This window comes from Boleophthalmus pectinirostris, unplaced genomic scaffold (assembly GCF_026225935.1).
Source record: "Boleophthalmus pectinirostris isolate CB_2022bp ecotype Guang Dong unplaced genomic scaffold, ASM2622593v1 HiC_scaffold_10, whole genome shotgun sequence".
Lineage (NCBI taxonomy): Eukaryota > Metazoa > Chordata > Actinopteri > Gobiiformes > Gobiidae > Boleophthalmus > Boleophthalmus pectinirostris.
In genome coordinates, this window is record NW_026570971.1 from 5,731,635 (window position 1) to 5,743,920 (window position 12,286).

Consider the following 12,286-nt stretch of genomic DNA (forward strand, 5'->3'; position numbering starts at 1 on the left):
CTGGATTTAACTCAAGTTTGATTTTTCAGCCTGTTCAGTCAGTGTGATGTATTTGTTTGAATGTTCTGATGATTCCAGATGTGTAGAAGTTCATGCAGAGTGTTTCGTATCAATTTGAAAAGGCCGGGTTAGAATAGACGCGTCAAGAATCTCTGACTTACGGTCATTGCACAATTCATACTGGGAAGGATTTTCCGAAAAAGTGGGATGCGTCTATTGACAAAGTCGATCTTTTCTAGTACTTTTGAACCATATCGCTTTTGTTTCTGGTTCTGATATTGTCATATTTTAGTTTTGGGAATATAAAATATTCATCCAATCATTACACAAGCACACACATAACCGGAGTTCACTGGATGTTACAGGTCAAATATGTGTTTTTGGTCATAACTCCAGGAAGGACAGAGCTAGAGCAACGAGAATGGTCTCAAAATCTCAGAAAAAATATTATCTGTGTATAATTCTATGCAGTTGTATAGTAAAATATTAATAATTTTCGAGATAATCACTAATAAACGCATCAAGAATCTCGGACTTCGGTCATTGCCGATCTTTTTCAAGTCTTTTGAACCATATCGCTTTTGTTTCTGGTTCTGATATTGTCATATTTTAGTAATTGTGTGGTTGTTGGATCCTAACAAAATGGCTCGAGAAATTTGTTTGTGAACTTCATAGATGCAAAAAGGAATCAGATGTGTGTGACTCAAACCTCTGTTCAAACTGTTTCCCTTCCCAATTGAATTGAAAAACAGTGAAAGGTAAAGTCGATGGGCAGAACTGATCCGCAGGAAGGACCAAAAAGGAAACATTTCACTGCCTAAATCATCCTGAGCGGATATTTTGTATGTGGAGCGACAACAAAGCAGGATCCTGTTTGTTAAGCGAGAGGTGCAGAAGACAAACAGACTGAGCTGCACTTTCTTGTTCTTGTGGTTTTACAGCAACATCACGTCTTGGTCTCTTTGCAGTGGAAGGTGTTTCTTGATGAACAGTTGGTGCCTTTTCACTTTGGCGTTGACTTTTTAAATTCGTAACCGAGGTTGAGCGAGGGATTGGGATTCTGCTTTGTTGTCACTCCACATACAAAATGTTCGCTGCAAACTCGGGATGATTTAGGCAGTGAAATGTTTCCTTTTTCGTCCTTCCCATGTATCAATCCTGCCCATCGCCTTCACCTTTCACTATTTTTCAATTCCGTTGAGAAGAGAAACAGTTTGTACGGAGGTTTGAGTCACACACATCTGATTCCCTTTTGCAGTTATGAAGTTCACAAACAAATTTCTCGAGCCATTTTCTGCTGTTAGGATCCAACAACCACACAATTACGATGTCCGAATCTCAAAACTAAAATATGACAATATCAGAACCAGAAACAAAAGTGATATGGTTCAAAAGACTTGAAAAGATCGACTTTGTCAATAGACGCATCCCATGCTCACTTTTTCGGGAAATCCTTCCCAGTATGAACTGCGCAATGACCGGAAGTCCGAGATTCTTGATGCATGTACAGCAGGGGTGTCAAACTCATTTTGGTCCGGGGGCCGTATCCAACCGACTTTGATCCTAAAGGGGCCGGATCAGAAAACTCATGTCATATAAACCCCAAAAATAACAATAAGTTCTAATATTTGTGCAGAGAAACACAAATCTATTACAGAAATCTTTTTTAATTGATGAACTCTTTCTTTTACAAAATATTATAATATTATGAACAACCTGAAACTTTAAGAAAAATGTAATTTCAACACAAAGTTTTAACATGAACTTGTTTAAAATTAACTTGTAGAAATAGGAAAAAGTAAATTTTTGTTGTAAAATCCTGCACTCGGCTCCACTTTTCTCATTTTGGACATTTTTCTGATGAGGGTGTCACGGTCAACAGTCAAAACGATCGTCCTTTAAGAGCGTTTGGAAAGAGACAAGTCTTCATTTGTGCTGCTCTGGTGGGAGGGGCCACGTACAGAGACGCTGGAGACGCTGCTGTGATAAACACCACAGAAAATTAACAAGATTTTAATAAAAAATAGAATTAAAATATTTCAGTAGAAAATCAGCTGAGGGCCAGATTAAAGGTCTTGAAGGGCTGAATCTGGCCCCCGGGCCGCATGTTTGACACCTGTGATGTACAGTATAGTATAACTAGCAGACAGGTCAGGTTTGTGGAGATGCAAGCCTGCTCATAGTAAGAACATGTGTTTTCTACTGTATGTTTCCCAGTGCCGTAAACACAACACACACACACACACACACACACACACACACACACACACACACACACACACACACACACACACACACACACACACACACACACACACACACACACACTACACACACACACACACACACACACACACACACACGCTGTAATTTCAGTCTATTTTTCAGTATGAACTTCCTGAACAAGAGTCATGTGATTATGTCTGTGCCAAACTGTTGTGGAGAGGAACACCACAAATCAAGTTACTGCAAGTTTTTCTTTTTTTTTTTTTTTACTTCACAGTTACAGCAGCGCAAAACTACGACTGGAGTATAAGGGTCAGATTAAACAAAAAGAAAATGCTGGCGCTACGAGAATAAAGTCCTAACATTTTGACATTAAAGTCGTAATATTATGAGAATAAAGTTGAAGCCAGAAAAAGTCGTAATTTTACGAGAATAAAGTCGTAATTTTACAAGAATAAAATCGAAGTTAAAATAAAGTTATAATATTATGAGAATAAAGTCGTAATAAAATCAAAGTCAAAGTGAAAAATGCGGCAGAAGAAGAACCTTGTTTTTCAATATAAAACCAAAAATAAGAAAACGAACTAACAATTTTCTTCATTATTTGTGCTTCCGGACTGAACCAGGACTAAAATAGGACTGAACCAGGACAGGACTGAACCAGGACTAAAGCAGGACTGAACCAGGACTGAACCAGGACTAAACAGGACTAAAGCAGGACTAACCAGGACTAAACCAGGTCTGAGACCAGACCGGGACTGAGACCAGAACTTAGACAAGGACTGAGTCCGGGACAAGACTGAGACCGGGATCAGACAAGAACTGAAAACGGTTTAGTCCTGGTTTAGTCTGGTTTAGTCTGTTTAGTCCTGGTTCAGTCCTGGTTTAGTCCTGGTTCAGTCCTGGTTTAGTCTTGGTTCAGTCCTGGTTTTAGTCCTGGTTCAGTCAGTCCTGGTTTAGTCTTGGTTCAGTCCTGGTTCAGTCCTGGTTTAGTCCTGGTTCAGTCCGTATGCGCGCATTAGTCCCGCATCGCATTTTAAAGTCACGTAAACGCCATTTCCCATTTCCGTGACTTAAACCAGGACTAAACTAGGATTAAACCGTTTTCAGTCCTGGTCTGGTCCCGGTCTCAATCCTGGTCTTTCTGGTTTGGTTCCAGACTTGATTTAGTCCTGATTCAGTCCTTGTTCAGTCGAATGAACGAATGATACACGGATTTTTCTCCTTTAGAAAATGCTCCACATTCTCCATTCTCCACTCGTTCAGACTTTCCCAGCAGCCGATTTTCTCCTAATATTACGACTTTATTTTGACTACGACTTTATTCTTGTAAGTTTACGACTTTATTCACGTAAAATTACAACTTTTTCTGGCTTCGACTTTATATTACTTTATATTACCTCCAGTCTCTCTTTCTAAAACCTTCAAATCAGGCAAGAAATCTAGGGGTAATAATGGACTCAGACTTGAACTTTAACAGCCACATCAAATCAATAACATCTGCAGCCTTTTACCATCTAAAAAACATAGCGAAAATCAAAGGTTTACTGTCTAAATCAGACTTGGAGAAACTTATCCATGCGTTTGTCTCCAGTAGGTTAGATACTGTAATGTTCTGCTCACTGGTCTCTCCAAACGAGCTGTGAGACGCTGCAGAACATCCAGAACATCCAGAACATCCAGAACATCCAGAACATCCAGAACGCTGCAGCTCGGGTCCTGACTCGAACTAGGAAGTACGAGCACATAAGTCCTGGTCTCAGGTCTCTGCACTGGCTCCTGTGGCTCAGAGAATAGACTTTAAAGCAGCTCTGCTTGTACAAGTGTCTCCATGGCCGAGCACCAAAGTCCATCTGTGACATGTTAGTGTCATATGAACATCTCACACTCTGAGGAGCTCAGGGACCAACTCCTGCTGGTGCCCAGAGTCACGACTAAACAAGGGGAGTCAGAGTTTCAGGTTCATGCAGCTAAAACCTGGAACAGTCTGAACATGTGAGACAGACTCTTCTGTGACGCTGTTTAAATCCAGACTCAAAACATTTCTGTTTGACTGTGCAAATAACTGAAAGGTTTTCATTCTGCACTCTTCTCTCCAATTTATGTCTCTCTTTTTTAAAATTTTAATCTTCATGATTATTTATGTTTTGATTTGTTTTTATTATGATTTAAATGTATTTCTTATTCTGTAAAGCACTTTGAATTACTTTGTGTACGAATTGTGCTGTACAAATAAACTTGCCTTGCCTTTATTCTCATAATATTACGAGTTTAATGTCAAAATGTTACGACTTTATTCTCGTAGCGCCAGCATGTTTTTTTTTTTTTTATCTGACCCTTATACTCCGTCGTACAAAACAGTGTACAGATGTTGTGCCACTGGATGAAAAAGGGAAACAGATTGCCACATTTAGAGAAGTGTCCGGTTCGGGGGTGAGCTGTTTCCCTCGTGCCGCGGGTCAGATGTTCGTGACACATTATGACACACACACTCCCACCGCATCTGCTCCGTCTGAGGCATTAGATGCACTTACAGGAATGTCACATCTCCATTACGCGCGAGATCAGATTTCTGCAGCTCGCCGTGTTTCTGAGGGCAATTTGGGCAAAATGTAAAGTTAATGAACGCGTGTAAATGGCTGCTTTCACGATTCGATGATGTTTTGATTTCAGATGGAGGGCAATGGCCTGTTTAGCTCAAGTTTACGTCAAAAACCAAGAAGACGTTTGGAAACATGCGATGAAACTTCCGGCGTAAGTTCCCGACGCTGGGCTCGCCGACCGACGGTGATCAAACCCGCCCTCGTCTTTTCTACTCGAAATGAAACGAAAAACAAAACAAAAACGTCATTATTTGTCTCCAAAATTAAAATGAAAAAACAGATAACGGATTTTTTCAGTTTGATTTTGTGTTTAAAAATCATGGAAAAAACGGACAATGACTGTTTCCCGTTTCTGTGACTTAAACTGTGATGCCGAACTGAACCGGGACTGAGACCGGGACCAGACCGAGACCGGGACTGAGACCAGGAGCAGACGGAGACCGGACCGGCACTCAGAACGGGACCAGACCGAGACGGAGGCTTGGACCAGACCAGGACCAGTTCGTGATTGAAACTGGGAACAGACCGGGATGGAGGCCGGGACCAAACCAGGAAAAAGACCGTGATCGAGACTGGGACTGAGGCTAGGATCAGACCAGGACCAGACCGTGACTGAGACCAGGACCAGACCATGATTGAGACCAGGATCAGACTGGGACCAGACCGGGACTCAGAACGGGACCATACCAGGACTAAGACCGGGACAGAGGCCAGGACCAGACCAGGACTAGACTGTGATTGAGACTGGGACCAGACCGGGACGAGACTGAGACTGAGACCGGGACCAGACCGGGACCAGACATCGGGACTGAGACCGGGACCAGACTGGGACTGAAGCCAGGACCAGACCAGGACTGAGACCAGGACGGACGCCGGGACCAGACGAGGACCAGACCGTGATTGAGACCGGGACCAGACCAGGAATGAAAACAGTTTAGTCCTGCTTTAGTCCTGGTTCAGTCCTGGTTCAGTCCTGGTTCAGTCCGGCATCACAGTTTAAGTCACGTAGACGGGAAACGGCAGTTATCCTTTTTTTTTCCATTATTCATTTAAACATAAAATCGAAAACTGAAAAAAAATAAATAAATCATTATCCGTTTTTTTATCCGAGTTTTGGAGACAAATAATGAAGAAAACTTGGTTTTTGTTTTCTTATTTTTGGTTTTATTTTGAAAAACAAATGAACAAACGATACATGGATTACTAAGGTGTGATTGTAATTGTTGATTATGTGAGATTAGCCAGAACAATAAAATAACTTGTAGATGAAGAAAACAGGGACAGTTTCCTAGATTTGATCAGACTTATTACCGGGAACAGAGCCCGTCGGAAGTTGTTGTTAGGTTTTATCTAGACATTTAAAAACAAGAAGAAAGACAAGAGATTAATTCAGTTTTACTCATGAGGAGAACGGGCAGAGAGTGGGCATCAAAACCAACAGTCTCCACACGTTCTGATGACTCAAGGCCGTTCTCCTCTTTTTATTTCATTAGGAGGCCCTAGTTACAGAATGATAATTCTCAAGGGGAAGGGGAAACAGCAAAGACATAATAAGAAACTGGTGCAGCTATGCATAGTACAAACACATAAAACATGATTAACAATCAGGAGCTGCCTTAGGTCAGACACCATCATAACTCTTGCATGTGTGACAGTGGGAGTTGGCTTCATGTGAGGAATCATCTCGAGGTTCACAAGAGCGATAGGACACTGCACACAGTTGTCAAACACACAGAGGTTATTCAACAAGTGACAAGTGATTGGTACATTATAAATCAAAGAATTGTAGTTACATAAATGGTTAACTCATAGGCCTAGAATATCACACAAGTATTTAGCAAATATGGGATAATAGAATTATTCTGACAGTTGTCATCACATGTTTATAAGCATCTTCCTGGTTTGTGACATAAGCGTTTGAATAGAGCCAATTGTTTTCGGAACAAATCTCCAAACTTCTGATCCAAGAAAAACTGAACCATTTCCTTATTTGTTTGGAGCTGCTCTGGAACTGGTTGGGACAGTCCTGAATTAGTCCTGAATTTGGAGCCTGGTCTCTTCTACTCGCGCTTTCTTCATTATTTATCTCCAAAACCAAAATGAAAAAAAAGGATAATGATTTGTTTTTTCAGTTTTCAATTTTGTGGTTAAATGAAACTGATAACGGACGTTTTTTCGTGATTTAAACTGAGATGCTGGACTGAACCAGGACTAAAACAGGTCCGGGACCAGACGGAACTGAGACCAGGACCAGACCAGGACAAGACCATGACTGAGACCAGAATCAGACTGGGACCAGACTGGAACCAGACCGGGACCAGACCGGGACCAGACCGGGACTCAGAATGGGACCATACCTAGACTGAGACCGGGACAGAGGCCAGGACCAGACCAGGACTAGACTGTGATTGAGACTCGGACCAGACCAGAACCAGACCGGGACCAACTGGGCCTGAGGCCGGGACCAGACCAGGACTGAGAACAGGACTGAGACCACGACCAGATTGGGACTGAGACTAGGACTGAGGCCGGGAATGAGACTAGGACGGGGGTTGGGACCAAACCAGGACCAGACCATGATTGAGATTGGGACTGAGTTCGGGACCAGACCAGACCTGGACTGAGACCGGGACAGAGACCAGGACCAGACAAGGAATGAAAACGGTTTAGGCCTGGCTTAGTCCTGTTTTAGTCCTGATTTAGTCCTGGTTTAGTCCTGGTTCAGTCCTGGTTTAGTCCTGGTTCAGTCCTGATTCAGTCCTGGTTTAGTCCTGGTTCAGTCCTGGTTTAGTCCTGTTTTAGTCTTGGTTCAGTCCTGGTTTAGTCTTGGTTCAGTCCTGTTTTAGTCCTGGTTTAGTCCTGGTTCAGTCCTGGTTTAGTCCTGTTTTAGTCCTGATTTAGTCCTGGTTTAGTCCTGGTTCAGTCCTGGTTTAGTCCTGGTTCAGTCCTGGTTTAGTCCTGTTTTAGTCTTGGTTCAGTCCTGGTTTAGTCTTGGTTCAGTCCTGTTTTAGTCCTGGTTCAGTCCTGGTTTAGTCCTGATTCAGTCCTGGTTTAGTCCTGGTTCAGTCCTGGTTTAGTCCTGTTTTAGTCTTGGTTCAGTCCTGGTTTAGTCTTGGTTCAGTCCTGTTTTAGTCCTGGTTCAGTCCTGGTTTAGTCCTGATTCAGTCCTGGTTTAGTCCTGGTTTAGTCCTGGTTCAGTCCTGGTTTAGTCCTGGTTCAGTCCTGGTTTAGTCCTGGTTTAGTCCGGCATCACAGTTTAAGTCACGTAAACAAGAAACGGTCGTTATCTGTTTTTTCCATTTTTCATTTAAGCATAAAATCGAAAACTGAAAAAAACAAATCATTATCTGTTTTTTCATTCTGGTTTTGGAGACAAATAATCAAGAAAATAGTTGTTTTTTCGTTTTCTTACTTTTGGTTTTATATTGAAAAATGAATGAACGAATGTTACACGGATTAATGAGTATGATTATATTATTATCCGAACATAACAGAACACAACAATAACATGTAGATGAAGAAAACTGGGACGTTTTCAAATTTTTCCTAGATTTTATCAGACTTACTACCGGGAACAGAGCCCACCCGAAGTTATCAATGTTTCCAAGCATCTTCCTGGTTTGTTATGTAAGCGTGAATAGAGTCAACTGTTTTCGGAAGAAATCTCCAAATTTCTGATCCAAGAAAAACTGACCCGCCCCATTATTTCTTTGGAACTGTCTCCACGAACTTCATACATAATATTAGTCATATTAACGGAAAGGAGGTTGGAATGCGACACAATCATTCAGACAGTAACTTGTGGGAGCTTCTTGTGAACTTTAAATAATGTCAAGAATGTTGTTACCTCGTCAAAAACAGACCTGGAGTTGTGTTTTGTTTCATTCACATGTTTAGTTTGTGTAACCCTTTATTATTAGTCTGTCTACATCTCCACAGTGACAGTTTTCACGTTAACAGCTTTTTTTTTTTAACCTTTAGTTGAGTAGAGATCTGCAAATCCAGAGCTGAAATCATCCGAATGATTCTAGTGAAGGTGTGTGGAGTTTAAAAACACAGTGGAGCACTTCCTGTATTACCACATGACATGACATCACAAGGTGGAACAGAGCGTTTTCCGTTTGAGAGACTGTGTGAATGAAACAAAACATGCTCCCTACAACTGTACAACAACTCACCCTTATGTAACAGATAATACTCCCTACAACTGTACAACTCACCCTTATGTAAACAGATAATACTCCCTACAACTGTACAACAACTCATCCTTATGTAACAGATAATACTCCCTACAACTGTACAACAACTCACCTTTATGAAACAGATAATACTCCCTACAACTGTACAACAACTCACCCTTATGTAACAGATAATACTCCCTACAACTGTACAACAACTCACCTTTATGAAACAGATAATACTCCCTACAACTGTACAACAACTCACCTTTATGAAACAGATAATACTCCCTACAACTGTACAACAACTCACCCTTATGTAACAGATAATACTCCCTACAACTGTACAACTCACCCTTATGTAACAGATAATACTCCCTACAACTGTACAACAACTCACCTTTATGTAATATATAATACTCCCTACAACTGTACAACAACTCATCCTTATGTAACAGATAATACTCCCTACAACTGTATAACAACTCATCCTTATGTAACAGATAATACTCCCTACAACTGTACAACAACTCATCCTTATGTAACAGATAATACTCCCTACAACTGTACAACTCACCCTTATGTAACAGATAATACTCCCTACAACTGTACAACAACTCACCTTTATGTAACAGATAATACTCCCTACAACTGTACAACTTACCTTTATGTAATATATAATACTCCCTACAACTGTACAACAACTCACCTTTATGTAATATATAATACTCCCTACAACTGTACAACAACTCACCTTTATGTAACAGATAATACTCCCTACAACTGTACAACTTACCTTTATGTAATATATAATACTCCCTACAACTGTACAACAACTCACCTTTATGTAATATATAATACTCCCTACAACCCTACAACTCACCTTTATGTAATATATAATACTCCCTACAACCCTACAACTCACCTTTATGTAATATATAATACTCCCTACAACCCTACAACTCACCTTTATGTAATATATAATAATCTGTACAAAAGTACAACTCACCATTATAGATAATACTTTACAGATAATACTCCCTACAACTGTACAACAACTTACCTTTATGTAACAGATAATACTCCCTACAACTGTACACCTCACCCTTATGTAATATATAATACTCCCTACAAATGTACAACTCACCCTTATGTAATATATAATACTCCCTACAAATGTACAATAACTCACCCTTATGTAACAGATAATACTCCCTACAACTGTACACCTCACCCTTATGTAATATATAATACTCCCTACAACTGTACAACAACTCACCCTTATGTAACAGATAATACTCCCTACAACTGTACAACAACTCACCCTTATGTAACAGATAATACTCCCTACAACTGTCTTCCTATGACCTCTTGTATAAAACTGATTTTATATTTTATTACTTATTTTTCTATTTTATTTTGACATGTACATGTACATTTATATAATTATGTCTTATTTGCCCTTTTTTGCTGCTTATTTAGAATTTATATTACATTTTTTTAAGTTTTACTCTTTGTTATTATATTATATTGTGACGTGTGAGCTCCTGTGTCCAAATAATTTCCCTTATGGATCAATACATTTTGTTTTAGTCGAACGTCTAAAAGCCCAGATGCTGTTTTTTCATAAACCATTAATTCCTACTTTCAGTAAATGGAGCGTAGTGATGGATGTTTTGTATTGTAAGTTCAAAAACATGAGCTGCCAAACTAAAGGCACTCAGCATTTTAACACACACGAATCAATACATATAATGGATCATATGTGTCCTTTAAATGTCCTGTAATGTCTCTTGTGAGCTTTAAGTCATGTTATAATGTTGTTAACTCCTCAAAAACAGGGAGTTGCGGTTTGTGTCAGTCACACATGTTTGAGTAATAGTCTTTCTACTTCTACACCCTGTGATTTCATGAAGCAATAATTTTCAAGTAAACAGCTCCTGCTACACTAGATTCATCAGCTGGTTTCACTTTGTGGAAACTGTCAGCATTAGGATTTGTTCTCTCGACAGTAGGTGTTTTTTTTTTTTTTTTTTTATAACGTATGTAATGCGCCAAATCCCGGAGGAAGAAGGACAATAACGTTTTTCCCCTTGATAAAATTCACCAAACATTCATCTTTGTTCCGGCTTTAAATCCTCGATCTCGGGAATCGTTGCCAACACAGAATGTCTGTCTTCATCTACATCCATCTCGATGCTTTGTTTACTGTTGTGCTGTTCCATAAACGGCCCCCAGACAGGTGCTTGAGCTCTTCACTGACTGGTTGGTGTGCGATCTACAACTTCCGGGGTTCTTGCAAAGTGTCTAGTATCTAGTATAGTATTCCGATTCCTGACCTAGTCGCTGGAGAGAAATTAAATTGAGCGGAGGCACTAGGTGGCACCAGCCTGGCTACCTTCTACCAGAGTCCTGCACAGGTCCATTTCTGGAGACCCACACCTGCGCAGTCCAGCACCGCACCTGCCTGTTAACCTGTGATAATATCAAAGTTAAACCTCCACCCGCCCGGACCCAGTAACATTCCACCCGTTACCCACCCAGACCCGTGATAAATCACACACAGATTAAAATCATTCTAACTGAAGCATCCATCAAAATCTGAACTGAAAAGACTTCAAGAATTACAATCACGAAATGAAACTGTTACACTTTCTTCAGTACGAACACAAATTCACAGACGCGACTCAAGTGTCATCACTTCACAGGCTTTATTTACTAAGCAGAAGAAACATCAATCTAAATCTTTTGCGCCGCACATGCCACAGACTGAACCAGGACTAAACCAGGACTAAACCAGAACTCACTGTTGGGACGGGCTTGGAGGTGCGCCCACACAGACCTTCGGGTGACTGCGGGCGAAAGGACCGGCTCAGAGCTCTGTGCCCCACGAAGGTAAGTGCAGCCACCCTGCTCCACGGGCTCGGGGTTCTCTCTTTTAATTCCAAGATTAGTCCTGATTTAGTCCTGACACTTGTGTGTAATTACTACCTGCCATAAAATTCCACCAGCGGGTGTCCAGTGTTGTGGAGTAACAGATTACATGTATCTGCATTACGTAATCAGAGTACAAATTATGAGTAACTGTATTCAGTTACAGTTACTGTTTCAGTGAGTGGTAATTGGATTACAGTTACTTTGTTGAAATAAATGGATTACATGGCAGTATTTTCCTGTTTTCACATTTTGGGCTAAATCCCATTTTTAAAAATGATTTTATTTCAGTAATTCTACTCAAACAGAACACAGTAAACATCTTAACGCTGGTGGCGTCAGTCA